The following is a 15955-nucleotide window of genomic DNA, read 5'->3' on the forward strand; positions in this document are numbered from 1 at the left end:
CCCAAGGCAGTGCCGTGAGCAGAGTAAATCCTCAGTACTTCTTGGATGGATGAACAGTTCATCTTTCAGAGTGAAGTACAATCCATCTAAATATTTCAGCTTGAAAGTTTGGAGGACGTGGTTTTCACACTCCACCTTGGTGTTGGGGGAAGATAACGGAGTTATTTTAGTTTGGAAAGCACTCCCACTACCTGGGAAGATGGAAGCATAGGGACGAGTAAACAGAAGCTGGTGAAATAACAACTTATTTGGTGGCACTAGTTGTGAAGAATCTGCCTGCCAATGCAGGAGATGCCAGAGACACTGGTTTGATCCCTGTGTCTGGAAGATCCCCTGGAGAAGGAAATGGCCACCCAATTCAGTATTCTTGCCTGGGGAATCCCATGGACAGAGGAGCCTGATGGGCTACAGTCCATGGGGTCGCAAAGAGCCCAACACAACTGAGCATGTACACGTGCGTACATACACACACATGTCACTAAAATTTAAAATGAGGATTCAATCTTAAGGTTATAATCAGAGATAACCCTCTGCATCTTCCCTTCTTCATTAGTGTCTTATCTCTATTGGGACCCCCAGATCTCTTATTCTGTGTTTATACACAGCCAGTGTGGGAGTACCAGACCACTGTACCTGCCTCCTGAGAAACCTGTATGCAGGTCAAGAAGCAACAGTTAGACTGGTCCAAAATTGGGAAACAAGTATGATAAGGCTGTATATTGTCACCCTGCTTGTCTAACTTATATGCAGAGTACATCATGCAAAATTCCAGGCTGAATGAATCACAAGTTGGTATCAAGATTGCCAGAAGAAATATCAACAACCTCAGATACGCAGATGATACTGCTTTAATGGCAGAAAGTGAAGAGGAACTAAAGAGCCTCTTGATGAGGGTGAAAGAGGAGAATGAAAAAGTGAGACTGAAACTCAACATTCAAAAAACAAAGATCATGGCATCTGGTCCTATGACTTCATGGCAAATAGAAGGTGAAAAAGCAGAAGCAGTGACAGATTTTATTTTCTTGGGTTCCCAAATCACTGCAGACAGTGACTGCAGCCATGAAATTCAAAGACACTTGCTCCTTGGAAGGAAAAAGCAGAGACAAGATATCACTTTGCCAACAAAGGTCCACATTGTCAAAGCTATGGTTTTTCAGGAGTCATGTACAAATGTGAGAGCTGGACCAGAAGGAAAGCTGAGTGCTGAAGAATTGATGCTTTTGAACTGTGGTGCTGGAGAAGACTCTTGAGAGTCCTTTGGACAGCAAGAAGATCAAACTAGTCAATCCTAAAGGAAATCAACCCTGAATATTCATTGGAAAGACTGTTGCTGAAGATGAAGCTCCACTACTTCAGCCATCTGATGCAAAGAGCCGACTCATTGGAAAGGACCCTGATGCTGGGAAAGTTTGAAGGCAAAAGGAGAATAGGGTGGCCGAGAATGAGATGATTAGATAGCATCACCAACTCAATGGACATGAGTTTGAGCAAACTCCTAGAGGTAGTGAAGGACAGGGAAGCCTGGTGTGCTACAGTCCGTGGGGTCACAAAGAATCAGATATGACTTAGCATCTAAGCACACAAGCATGTGCTCTACTACATATTATGCCATGTCCCTGATAATAAAGTTTGTACCTGTTTTTATGTTTTTGCCTCCTTGATAAAGCGGGCTTCCCAGGAGGTGCAGTGGTAAAGAATCCTGCCAGTGCAGGAGACACAAGAGACACAGGTTCAATCCCTGGGTCAGGAAGATCCCCTGGAGGAGGAAATGGCAACCCACCTCTGTATTCTTGCCTGGAAAATTCCATAGACAGAGGAGCCTAGCATGGGGTTGCAAAGCGCCAAACACTATTGAATGACTGAGCACACACGAAAATTTAACAAGGTCTTGCTAAATGTTGTCTTATGTTCAAATTAAACATTGAGAAACTTACCTGGTGATCCAGTGGTAAAGACTCCATGCTCCCAATGCAGGGGCCTGGGTTTGAGCCCTGGTCAGGGAACTAGATCCCACATGCTGCAACTAAGAGTTTGCATGCTGCAACTAAAGAAAATGATCCCACATGCCACAACTAAAAGTCCCATGTGTCCCACAGCTAATACCTGCTTCAGTTCAGTTCAGTCATTGTCCAACTCTTTGAGACCCAGTGGACTGCAGCACACCAGGCTTCCCTGTCCATCACCAACTCCCAGAGCTTGCTCAATTTCATGTCCGTTGAGTCGGTGATCCCATCCAACCATCTCATCCTCTGTCGTCCTCTTCTTCCGCCTTCAATCTTTCCCAGCATCAGGGTCTTTTCCAATGAGTCAGTTTTTCACATCACGTGGCCAAAGTGCCGGAGTTTCAGCTTCAGCATCAGTCCTTCCAAGGAATATTCAGGACTGACTTCCTTTACGATTGACTGGTTTGATCTCCTTGCAGTCCAAGGGACTCTCAAGAGTCTTCAACTCCACAGTTCAAAAGCATCAATTCTTCAGTGCTCAGCTTTCTTTATAGTCCAACTCTCACATCCATACATGACTACTGGAAAAACCACAGCTTTGACTAGAAGGACCTTGGTCGGTAAAGTTATGTATCTGCTTTTTAATATGCTGTCCTGGTTTGTCATAGCCTTTCTTCCAAGGAGCATGTATGTGTCTTTTCATTTCATGGCTGCAGTCACTATCTGCAGGGATTTTGGAGCCCAAGAAAATAAAGTCTGTCACTGTTTCCATTGTTTCCCCTTCTATTTGCCACGAAGTGATGGGACTGGATGCCATGATCTTCGTTTTTTGAATGTTGAGTTTTAGGTCATCTTTCTCACTCTCCTCTTTCACTTTCATCAATAGGCTCTTTAGTTCCTCTTCACTTTCTGCCATAAGAGTAGTGTCATCTGCATACCTGAGGTTATTGATATTTCTCCTAGGAATCTTGATTTCAGTTTGTGCTTCATTCAGCCTGACATTTTGCATGATGTACTCTGCATAGAACTTAAATAAGCAGGGTGACAATATACAGCCTTGACATACTCTTTTCCCAATTTAGAACCAGTCTGTTGTTCCATGTCCAGTTCTAACTGTTGCTTCTTGTCCTGCATACAGGTTTCTCAGGAAGCAGATAAGGTGGTCTGGTATTCCCATCCCTAGAAGAATTTTCCACAGTTTGTTGTGATCCACACAGTCAAAGGCTTTAGCATAGTCAATGAGCAGAAGTAGATGTTTTTCTGGAATTCTCTTGCTTTTCCTATGATCCAGTGGATGTTGGCAATTTGATCTCTGGTTCCTCTTCCTTTTCTAACCCAGTTTGAACATCTGGATGTTCTCGATTCACATGCTGTTAAAACCTAGTTTGGAGAATTTTGAGCATTACTTTGCTAGCGTGTGAGACGAGTACAATTGTGTGGCAGTTTGAACATTCTTTGGGATTGCCTTTCTTAGGGATTGGAATGTAAACTGACCTTTTCCAGTCCTGTGGCCACTGCTGAGTTTTCCAAATTTGCTGGCATATTGAGTGCAGCATTTTAACAGCATCACATTTTAGGATTTGAAATACTCAATACAGTCAAATAAATATATTTTTTTAATCTTGCATGGTTGCATGCTCAGTAGTGTTTGACTCTTTGTGACCCCATAGACTATAGCCTACCAGGGTCCTCTCTCCATGGAATTTTCCAAATAAGAATACTGGAGCAGGTTGCCATTTCCTTCTCCAGGGGATCTTCCCAACCCAGGGATCATACCCAAGTCTCTGACATCTCCTGCATTGGCAAGAGGATTCTTTACCACTGTGGCATCTGAGAAGTCCCTTAAAAAGTCTTTTGAAAAAAATTGAACATTGAGCTTACTCATCCTGGTATTGTTTAAAATTTTAGTTAATCTGTTTCATCATTTCAAGCTGTAGTTCCCAGCTATTTCTTCACTGTGACACACAATGGATGGAATGAATGTCTCAGATAATTCCTTGGGTCTGTCCATTTTAAAATAATTTCCTGGGCTTCCCTGGTGGTACAATGGATAAGAATCCACCTGCCAATGCAGGAGACACAGGTTGGATCCCTGGTCCGGCAAGATCCCACATGCCACCGAACAATTAAGCCTGTGAGCCACATCTGTTGAGCCCACACGACACAACTACTGAAGCCCGTGCTTCTAGAGGCCGTGCTCCACAACAAGAGAAGCCGCCACAATGAGAAGCCCGTGCAGGGCAATGAAGAGTAACCCTCGCTGCCGCAACCAGAGAAAGCCTCAGCACAGCAGTGAAGACACAGTGCAACCAAAAAACTTGTTTTTACTTTTTAAATAATTTCTTGAATACCTACTACATGCCTGCCACACACAGTGCCAGACATGACACACAGCCAGATGTCAGGCTAAGGCTTAGACAAGTTGGTTGGTAATTATGTACATTTTCCAGCCTGGTAACTATAAAGTTCTTTATTTTTTCATGGTATTCATTCATTCCTCTATTCAGAATGCTTTCACATACCTACTTTGTGTCAGGATATATGCTAAGTGCTAGGCATAAAATGGTAAGTAAGACAGACACACATTCCTCTCATGGAGTTTACATTCTAGTAGGGGACAAAGCTGCATCAGAACACAAGTGAGTGAAACAGAATTTGCTATAATGTGATTTTTTTTTTTTAGTTGCCTGCAGCTCTCTCTGGTCTCCCTCCTCTTCCCTCCCGTCCTGTTCTTGAGCACTTCGGTCCTAAAGCCATTAGGTAAGTCAAAGGAAGGTAGCATCCATGTCCGGGGACATGGGGAGACTTGGTGGCTTAGATCGGAGTGTCAGGCCCGAGCAGGATAAGGAAGAGGTCAGTCCAGAGCAGAAACCTGGCTCAGGTGTGGCCCGAGTGGTAGGACGCCATCCCCACGTGCCGTGGAGCAGCAGGGACAGTGAGCAGTGGGCTACACAGGGAGGCGATGGAATGAATGAGCAGACGAAGGAAGAAGGGCCCGTTTCTCACCACAAGAGGAGAGAGTTGCAGATACCAAAAAGAGAAAAACTGGAGTGGGCTTTTGTATTAGATCGAAATACTGGTGTGACTTCATGATTTCCAATGTACCGTATATATACACATATGTATATTCTCCAGCTGGATTGTAAATAACATTCTCCACTAAAGTACACCAGGGTTCCTTTTTAAAATTGAAGTATAGCTGATTTACAAAAGGGCTCCTTGAAAAAAAAATGCCTGATTCCGTGGCCAGAGTAGGAAAAATACTTGATTAGCTTGGGAAAAAAGTTTTTTTTCAGGAAAGCAAAGAAGTATCCAGGAATGAGGGACCAATGTCATAGGCCATAGTAGCCAGTTTACAGCAGCCAGCATTGCCAAATGTGGGATAATTTAAGCATCAGAATAATAAATAATTATAGTGATAGATTATAACCCATTGGATAAGCAGAAGACCACACTGGTATAAAATAATAAATGAATAACATAATAGTGGAGAGCAAACTGCCGAGAGAGGTACCAAGTGAAGGCCTAGGAAATAACACACCCAGAGATGGAAAAGCAACAAAGCCAATTCTTCTTTACAGCCTCTTTTTTTCCTTTGAATGACAGTAAATGGTTAGAAATTACCAATTTTTTTTTTTTTTTTTTTGCCTCACCACGAGGCATGCAGAAATCTTAGTTCCCCAACCAGGGATCAAACCTGTGCCCTCTGCATTGGGAGTGCAGAGTCTTAACCACTGGATCACCAGGGAAGTTCAATAATTGCTAACTAAAGTTATTTTTGAATTCTGAGTTTGAACAGCAGAATGAAATAGTGTCTAGATTGACTCACCAGAGGAAGGGCATCAGGAGAAACCAGTTTTTCAAAATAGGTTTTTCCAAAAATACAAAGCTTTTGAATATGTATTATCACAGGCTAGTCACTCAAGAGTTTTCTATAATGAGCTATGTATTTTAATTAGCAAAATTTAGAGCCCATCAAGGACTCAAAATTTGTGCTATTCCATTCTTAATTTTTCTCATATGGCTTGTGTTTGATGCAAAGCAATATCAAGCAGAATTCATACTTATTTGGCTGAACTGTTGCAATTACAGAAAAAAGTCAGTGAACATTTCCGGTAAGGCAAGTCACAGAGTCAGACACGACTCAGCAACTGAACAACTTTTGCTAGGAAGTTAGAAGCTGCTTTAATTGTTTCCACCACCAGATGGCAGTGTTAGGATATCATAGAAATTCTACTTACTGCTAATATTTATTGGTTTCTGACAAGTAACTTTCTGAAACAATAAGGGAAAGGGTGAGGGTAACATTACCTCCCTAAAAGTGTTGTGAGAATAAAATCACAAATATATGCAAAGCATGGACATATGTTAGTGTGTTGAATTGTGTCCACCAAAATTCGCATGTTGAAGCCCTAGTCCCCGCTGCCTCACACTGTGACTCTATTTGGAGATGGAGTCATTGCAGACATAATTAGTTCACACGAATGAAGTTACTCAGGTGGACTCTAATCTAATATGGTCCGTGTCATACGAAGGGGACACTTGGACACAGACATTCACAGAGGAGGGGCTGTCACGTGAAGAGGAAGGCAGACCTGGGGTGATGCTTCTACATGCCAAGGACCACCAGGGACGGCCAGCAACCACCAGGAGCTAGGGCAGAGGCAGGGAACACATCCTGCCTCACAGCCCTCAGAAACCAAGCCTGCCAACACCTTGATCTCAGGCTTCCAGCCTCCAGAACTGGGAGACAATACTTTCCTGTTGTTTAAGCCTTCAGGTCAGTGGCACTTTGATACAGCAGCCCCAGGAAATGAACAGCATGTGAAAAAGGACTCATGCATATTAGCTGTTAGGAGCACTGAGACCTTCTAATATAATTGTATAAGGCAGCAAGACTGTTTCTGCTATAAAGTGCATTTTCCAGCTGCCATGGATTTATTGACCATATCCTACACACACACACACACACACACACACACACACACACACACACACACACACCCCACCCAAATCAAGACATTCTATGGAGAAAGAGAGAGCAGGGAGGGGAGTTTCAGTGAAACACTGGAGGACAGCTGCTAACAATGAGACATGTAAGGTCTTCATTCTCTGAGGAAGCTCACACAGAGGCCACATGACCCCTTGGGAGGGTCAGGATTTGGAGCTCTATGGTTTTGAGACTCTCAGGCATGGGCTATAAAGGTGTTAGTTCTTCATACCAGAGAGGGCCTCCCTCTGCTGGTTGGAGAGTTGAATCTAATAATTGTAGCATCCCTCTTCATCTCAGGCCACGAATTTTGGTCATTTCCCTTTATTCTCTAAAAGCTGGGAAAGGGAAAGGGGCAAAGAAGCTTGGTGGTAGTTTTGTTTTGTTTGCTTTTGTCGAGATCTAGAATCTCTAAAAACCAATTTTATTAAAGATTGAGATCAGTTAGATGGTATGAAGGCTGAAGAACTGCCCCTGAGCCACCTGTCCACATGTGTCCTCAATATTTCACCCCAAGCCCTACCCCTGAGACAATGAATGAGAGAGTCTTGAATATGGTTTCCCTGGTGGCTCAGTGGTAAAGAATCTGCCTGCCAATGCAGGAGACACAGGCTTGATCCCTGATCCGGCAAGATCCCACGTGCCCCAGAGCACTCAGCCTGTGCACCACAGCTATTGAGGCTGTCCTGAAGGGCCCAGGAGCCGGAACCACTGAAGCCTGCATGCCCCAGAGTCTGCGCTTTGCAGCGAAAGGAGTCGTCGCAATGGGAAGCCTGTGCACTAGAACCAGAGAGTAGCCCACCCTCAATGCAACTAGAGAAAAGCCCGAACAGCAGCAAAGACCCAACATGCCCCAAAATAATTTAATTTCATTTAACTTTTAAAATAGTGATTTTTTTTTAAAGAGTCTTGAATAAAGTAAGCTGGAATAGGCAGCACAGCAGGTTGCCACACTTGACACAGAACTCACCCCAAATCATCCCTTCCTCAGGCTCAGAGAAGGGACGTGGCCCCGTTGGATGGGCTGGGAGGCTGTCAGCCATTAGGAGAACTTGGCGCTGCCTTTCGTGTGTGTGTGTGTGTGATAAAGAGAGCATAGTGAATATTTCCTGTGAGGTAATGGGTTGGATTGGAATTTTAACTAAAAGGAACTGTGAGGACCTTGTTTGGTTACTGAAATGAGCCAACCAAGCAGAAAAGTTATCTTGAGACAACTGAAAGCCAGGGAGGGTCCGGATTCTAGATCTGCAAAGATTTGACACTGAGTCTTCTCCATCCCACAACCTCTATATATATTAGCTGTTTCCTCTCCCTAAAAAACACCTTCCACCCCACTCAGTTTTGTCTAGTTAACTCTATGTGTTTTAAGACTCTATCATCAAGAATACATTTTCCACAAGGCCTTCTCTGATTTCTGTACTGTCTTAATTATGTGGAATAGCACAGAGTCAGGAACTTTATATGTTCACCTCGGCATTCCCAGCACCTAGTTGAATGCCTGGCTCATAACTTGGCTTCCTGATTGGGCTGAAAGTACCTTGGGATCACAATATTTATCTGATTGATTTTTATTTCTTTCCAGAGTGCCGAGAATAAAGCCTTGTACACAGTAGGAGATCAATAAATACTTGTTAACATACAGATAACAAAATGTAATAAGTTTGTCCTTTCTTTTTGTATTTCAAGGGAAAATACAATAAATAATCATGATACCAAACCAAACAAATCCAAAGAAACCTCCAGGAAACAAAAATGAGCAAGTGTGCCAAGAGGTTTTACAGAGTAAGTCCATATGGGATTTTAAAAAAACAACACAAGTGCTGTAGGACTTTATTGTGAATTGAATCTGCCAATATCAGTGCTGAAGAAGCCAATCCTAAGGCCAACTACCAGCATTTGTTTCCCAAACACTGATTAAAACAAATATTTTTCAGTTGCCATAGCTTTGGGATATATTTTTGACAAGCACATTGAACACAGAAAATAATATGGAAACTCTGGCTCCTTTCATTTTTGTTTGACATTAAAGAACCTAACCTCACTAGTGAGGCTAGAAAACACCAGTTTCACAACCACAAAGATAACTTTCCTTGGATCCAGGATGCCAACTCCGGTGCCATCGTCGTGATGATCTGTCATTTCTACCAGCAGCTTGTGCTTTACAATTGAACACAGCTTCCAAGTAGCCTTCAAGTTTGGAAACTAGCTAAAATTAGACTCAGCCCTATGTCTCTGCATGAAAGCACCGACAATCTCTCTTTAATATGGTGTATAGCTCTTCTGCCCAGTTTTAACTTTTATTATGAAAATCTAAGAGCATATACAGGGCTTCCCTGGTGGCTCAGGTGATAAAGAATCTGCCTGCAATGCAGGAGACCCAGGTTTGATCCCTGGGTTGGGAAGATCCCCTGGAGAAGGAAATGGCAGCCCACTCCAGTCTTCTTACCTGGGAAATCCCATGGACAGAGGAGCCTGGCGGACTACAGTCCAAGGGGTTGCACAGAATCAGACACGATTTAGTGACTAACACTTCAAGAGCATATACCAAATCAGGGAGAATTCATTTGCCCAGCTTCAACAGTTACCAATTGTGAAAGGAGAACTCAAGACATAGAACCCTTAAAGAAAGACTTTTTGCTTTCACTTTTTAGCAAGGGAGATGATACTTCATAACAAATGTGTTCTACAAACAAAGAACATAGCAGATATCTAGATTAAAAATGAGAAGTTGCCAAGATTACTATCAGTTTGTATCATATTGCAAGTGTTGTCGTTGATCTGTGGATATCAATATTGCAAAAATCAGGAATAAAGTTGTTTGCATTAGGCTCTGAGCAGCTTACAAGAAGGACTTACTTAGGTCTGCATTTAGAGGCTAGTATTAGGATATTCTGCTTTTTTTTAGTTTAAGAATGCCAAGTATTTGGGGTTTCTTTTTTGATTTATTTGGGGGTGAGTTTTTGACTGTGGTACATGATGCGCTAAGTCAAGAGACCAGCAGGACAAGTATTACTCCTGCTTGCTTGGCGAGTTCCTGCCCCTGAAGCATAAATCTGAGCATACAGGTTTGTTCAGTGATTTTCTGATTCGTGTCATTAACTTGGTGGATTTTTCCTATTTGGCCAGTGTAATTTATATAGGAGTCATAAGAGGTGTGAGGCTTCCCAAGTGGCCCAGTGGTAAAGAATCTACCTGCCTGTGCACGGAGGCGTGGGAGATAGGGATTCTATCCCTGGGTCAGGAAGATCGCCTGGAGGAGGAAATAGCAATCCACTCCAGCATTCTTGCCTGGAGAATCCCATGGTCAGAGGAGGCTAATGGGCTTCAGTCCATAGGGTTGCAAAGAGTCAGACATAGCTGAGCACACCCAGCACACAAGAGATATTGATTAGTATGAAAAGGTTTCCTTATTGTATGGTTCAAAGGAACGAAAGCCTTGTGGTGAATTAACGTCTGTATAGAGGCTTCACACTTCCCTGGTGGCTCAGACGGTAAAAGCCTCTGCCTACAATGTGGGAGACCTGGGTTCGATCCCTGGGTTGGGAAGAGCCCCTGGAGAAGGGAAAGGCTACCCACTCCAGTACTCTGGCCTAGAGAATTTCCATGGACTGTATAGTCCATGGGGTCGCAAAGAGTCGGACACGACTGAGTGACTTTCACTTTCTCTTTTCTCTTGTTGCAGAGCACAGGCTCTAGAACAAGGACTTCAGCAGCTGTGGCGCATAGGCTTAGCTGCCCCGAGGCTTGTGGAATCCTCCCAGATCAGGGATCAAACTCGTGTCCCATGTATTGGCAGATAGATTCTTAAGCACTGGACCACCAAGGAAGTCCAGGAGGTAACATTCTTTATTAACCATAAGGCTGAGATTCCACTCATGATAGAGCAGGAACAAGGAAAGTTTTCTGGAAAGATTCTGTGGCATCTTTTCCAAATATTCCAGAGCAGTCCTTGTTTCTTAATAGTGAGCCTACCATAACTAATTAAATGAGATTTGGTTTTGAATGTGACATTTCTGTTACAAATTTTTATCAAATCCCCAAAGGAAAAGGATAGATTTGTTCTGAACCTGTGTAAATAATGACATTGTCATGAAAAAGTAAAGTAAAAGTAAATGACACTTTGTGTAATAATCATTGTTCTATGTAGTTTTACAGACAAAGCCAATCAGTATGTGTTACTATTCCTCAGAATCACTATTTTTAGTTATTATTTTGCAACTTATACAAATATGAAATCATTATGTTGTACTCCAAAACTAAGAGAATGTTATACATCAATTATATTTCAGTCTTTTACATAAATAAAATAAAATGCTGTAACTTGAAAAAATATTTTTCTTAGATTTTCCTCTTGATTTATTATTATATTATCCATTTTCTAAGGTATTTTATAGATTTTTTCTGAACTATGGGAGACCAATGGCAGTAAGACACCCCTTAAAAATGTTTTGTTCTATTTTGAACAGAGTTAACTTGTTAAATCAAAAATTAGTGATCAATCAGGAAGAAAGGGATGTTCTTATTTGCCCAACAGAAAATAGAACACTATCCACAAGCAAGCTTTTCATCTTAATTTTCTTCCATCCTAGATGGAGAAGACTCTAGAGAGTCCTTTGGACAGCAAGGCGATCAAACCAGTAAACACTAAAGAAAATCAGTCCTGAATATTCATTAGAAGGACTGATGCTGAAGCTGAAGCTCAAGTACTTTAGCCACCTGATTCGAAGAGCCAACTCCTTGGAAAAGACCCTGATGCTGGGAAAGGTTGAGGGCAGGAGGAGAGGTTGGTGACAGAGGATGAGATGGTTAGATGGCATCACCGACTCAATGGAAATGAGGTTGAGGAAACTCCGGAAGATGGTGAAGGACAGGGAAACCTGGCATGCTGCAGTCTGTGGGGTCACAAAGAGTCAAACACAACTGAGCAGTGAACAGCGACTAGATAATTAATTTTTTATTTTATAATCTTAGTGTATAATTGGCCAACTACTGTCACAAAATCATCTGCTTTCAAAAAAAAAAAAAAGTCCTGGAAATCCTCAGTCATCATTTAATCACACACTTGGTGACATCAGAATGGAAAGCCTATACCTGTGAATCTATGCCATTTAGTATCAATAGTGAAGAGTACAGCTGCAGGCCTTTCCTGAGGTTATGATTCTTTCAATATTTCTCCCAGAAGATTCCATCACTCATCTATAGCATAATAACAGGGGTATTTAGACAACTGTTAAGGAAAGAGGAAAACACCTCTTCATGACAGGACTGAATGGCCTGGATTAAAGTACTATAATAACTAACAGTATCTGCAAGAAGGCAAGTGAGACATAACTCATAAATATTTTATAGGGATTTAATCAACAATCGCCCTGAGAGTAGTAATTGTATGGACAAGTAGGGCACTGACAGATCTCCAGGGCTCTTTAATTTATCCCATGAAGTGTGTTTTAAAATAGATAATAAGCTGTGAATAAATTTTGTTGACAGTTATCATGCTGGTCTTTGCACGTGAGCATGAGTATGCACTATCAATCCTGAAGACATAAGATTGCTGAAACATGTTTGTTTTACTCTAACATAGCATTATAACATACATGTACAGTAAGCAAAAACAAGACCTGGAGCTGACTGTGGCTCAGATCATGAGCTCCTTCTTGCAAAATTCAGGCTTAAATTGAAGTAAGTAGGGAAAACCACTAGGCCATTCAGGTATGACCTAAATCAAATCCCTTATGATTATAGAGTGGAGGTGACAAATAGATTCAAGGGATTAGATCTGGTAGACATAGTGCCTGAAGGATTATGGATGGAGGTTCATAACGTTATATAAGAGGCAGTGACCAAAACCACCCCAAAGAAAAAGAAATGCAAGAAAGGCAAAGTGGTTGTCTGAGGAGGCTTTAAAAATAGCTGAGGAAAGAAGAGAAGAGAAAGGCAAGAAAGAAATGGAAATATATCCAACTGAATGCAGAGTTCCAGAGAACAGCAAAGAGAGAGAAGAAGGCCTTCTTAAACGAACAATGCAAAGAAATAGAGGGAAACAACAGAAGGGGAAAGACTAGAGATCCTTTCAAGAAAACTGGAAATATCAAAGGGACATTTCATGCAAGGATAGGCAGGATAAAGGAGAGAAATAGTAAGGACCTAACAGAAGCAGCAAAGACATTACTTTGCCAACAAAGGTCCGTCTGGTCAAGGCTATGGTTTTTCCAGTGGTCATGTATGGATGTGAGAGTTGGACTGTGAAGAAAGCTGAGCGCCGAAAAATTGATGCTTTGAACTGCGGTGTTGGAGAAGACTCTTGAGAGTCCCCTGGACTGCAAGGAGATCCAACCAGTCCATCCTGAAGGAGATCAGTCCTGGGTGTTCATTGGAAGGACTGATGCTGAAGCTGAAACTCCAATACTTTGGCCACCTTATGTGAAGAGTTGACTCATTGGAAAAGACCCTGATGCTGGGAGGCATTGAGGGCAGGAGGAGAAGGGGACGACAGAGGATGAGATGGCTGGATGGCATCACCGACTCGATGGACATGGGTTTGAGTAAACTCCGGGAGCTGGTGATGGATAGGGAGGCCTGGCGTGCTGTGATTCATGGGGTCACAAAGAGTTGGACACGACTGAGCGACTGAACTGAACAGAAGGAGCAGAGACTAAGAAGAGGCAGCAAGAATACACAGAGGAACTATACGAGAAAGGTCTTAACGACCTGGATAACCACGATGATGTAGTCTCTCACCTAGAGCTGGACATGTTGTAGTGTGAAGTCAAGTGGGCCTGAGGAAGCATTGAAAATGAAAGTGAAGTCGCTCAGTCATGTCCAACTCCCTGCGACCCCAGGGCTGTAGCCCGCCAGGCTCCTCTGTCCATGGGATTCTCCAGGCAAGAACACTGGAGTGGGTTGCCATTTCTTTCTCCAGGGGATCTTCCTGACCCAGGGATCGAACCCTGGTCTCCAGCATTGCAGGCAGACTCTTTACCATCTGAGCCACCAGAGGAAGCATTACTACAAGGAAAACTAATGGAGGTGACGGAATTTCAGCTAAGCTATTTAAAATCCTAAAAGATGATGCTGTTAAAATGCTACACGTAATATGTCAGCAAGTTTGAAAAACTTAGCTATGCCCACAGAACTGGAAAAGGTCATTTTTCATTCTAATCCCAAAGAAAAGCAATGCCAAAGAATGTTCAAACTACCATACAATTGCACTCATTTCACATGCTAGCAATATTATGCTCAAAATCCTTCAAGCTAGGCTTCAGCAGTATTTAAACCAAGAATTCCCATGTACAAGCTAGGTTTTGAAGAGGTAGAAGAACCAGGGAACAAATTGACAACATTAATTGGATCATAGAGAAAGCAAGGGAGTTCCAAAAAATATCTACTTCTGCTTCATTGACTATACTAAAGCCTTTGACTGTGTGGATAACAGCAAACTGAAGAAAATTCTTAAAGAGATGTTAATACCAGACTGCCTTACCTGCCTCCTGAGAAACTTGTATGTGGGTCAAGAAGCAACAGTTAGAACCAGCATTGAACTGACTTGTTCAAAATTGGGAAAGGGGTATGACAAGGCTGTATATTGTCACCCTGCTTATTTAACTTCTATGCAGAGTACATTATGTGAAATGCTGGGCTGGAGGAAGCACAGGCTGGAATCAATATCAATAACCTCAGATATGCAGATAACACTACTCTAATGGAGAAAGAGAAGAGAAACTAAAGAGCCTCTTAATGAGATGGAAAGAGGAGAGTGAAAAAGCTGGATTGAAACTCAACATCAAAAAAACTAAGATCATGGCATCAGGCCCCATCACTTCATAGCAAATATATGGGGGAAACGTGGAAACAGTGACAGGTTTTATTTTCTTGGGCTCCAAAATCACTGCAGACCGTGACTGCAGCTATGAAATTAAAAGACACTTGCTCCTTGGAAGGAAATATGACAGACCTAGACAGTGTATTAAAAATCAGAAACATCACTTTGCCAACAAAGGTCCGTCTAGTCAAGGCTATGGTTTTTCCAGTAGTCATGTATGGATGTGAGAGTTGGACCATAAAGCAGGCTGAGCGCCAAAGAATCGATGCTTTTGAATTGTGGTGCTGGAGAAAACTCTTGAGAGTCCCTGGGACTGCAAGATCAGACCTGTCAATCCTAAAGGAAATCAACCCTGAATATTCATTGGAAGGACAGGTGCTAAAGCTGAAGCTCTAATACTCTGGCCACCTGATGTGAAGAGCCAACTCATTAGAAAAGACCCTGATGCTGGGAGAGATGGAGGGCAGGAGAAGGGGGCATCAGAGGATGAGGTGATTGGATGGCATCACCAACCCAATGGACATGAATTTGATCAAACTCTGGGGGATAGTGAAGGACAGGCAAGCCAGGCATTGCTGTAGTCCATGGGGTCACAAACAGTCGGACATGACCTAGGGACTGAACAACAAGGGTTCTTTTGAAGTGAAAGTTGCTCAGTCATGTTCGACTCTTTGCGACCTCAAGGACTATACAATCCATGGAATTTTGCAGGCCAGAATACTGGAGTGGGTAGCCTTTCCCTTCTCCAGGGGATCTTCCCAACCCAAGGATCGAATCCAGGTCTCCCACATTGCAGGCAAATTCTTTACCAGCTGAGCCACAAGGGAAGCCCTGGGAATCTGGAAACTTGGAATTGAAGCCAGAAGTGAGAGGTGTCTTAAGGACAGCTGAAAGGTACAGATTAGGAGTTAGCCGCGCCCCCTTTGCAAGGTCTGTGCTGAGTTCTCAGTTTCTCTGAGGCACTACGACATCCTAAGAGATCCATTCTCCTTTCTGTTCCTCTCTGCTCTGTCTTTCTCAGTTCTGCAACATGAGAGCGGTAACCCTAGGGAGAAGAGTCAGGAAAAAACAAGCATGTTAGGAGTTAAGTGGCTTCACCCCACCTCTGCCTTGGTACTAAGTAATTGTGAAAAACTCTGCACAAATTCACTGAACTTTGCTCGGCCCCCCTTTCCTCATTTATAAATGAGAGTTTTGGTCTCT

This window comes from Dama dama, chromosome 1 (assembly GCF_033118175.1).
Source record: "Dama dama isolate Ldn47 chromosome 1, ASM3311817v1, whole genome shotgun sequence".
NCBI lineage: Eukaryota > Metazoa > Chordata > Mammalia > Artiodactyla > Cervidae > Dama > Dama dama.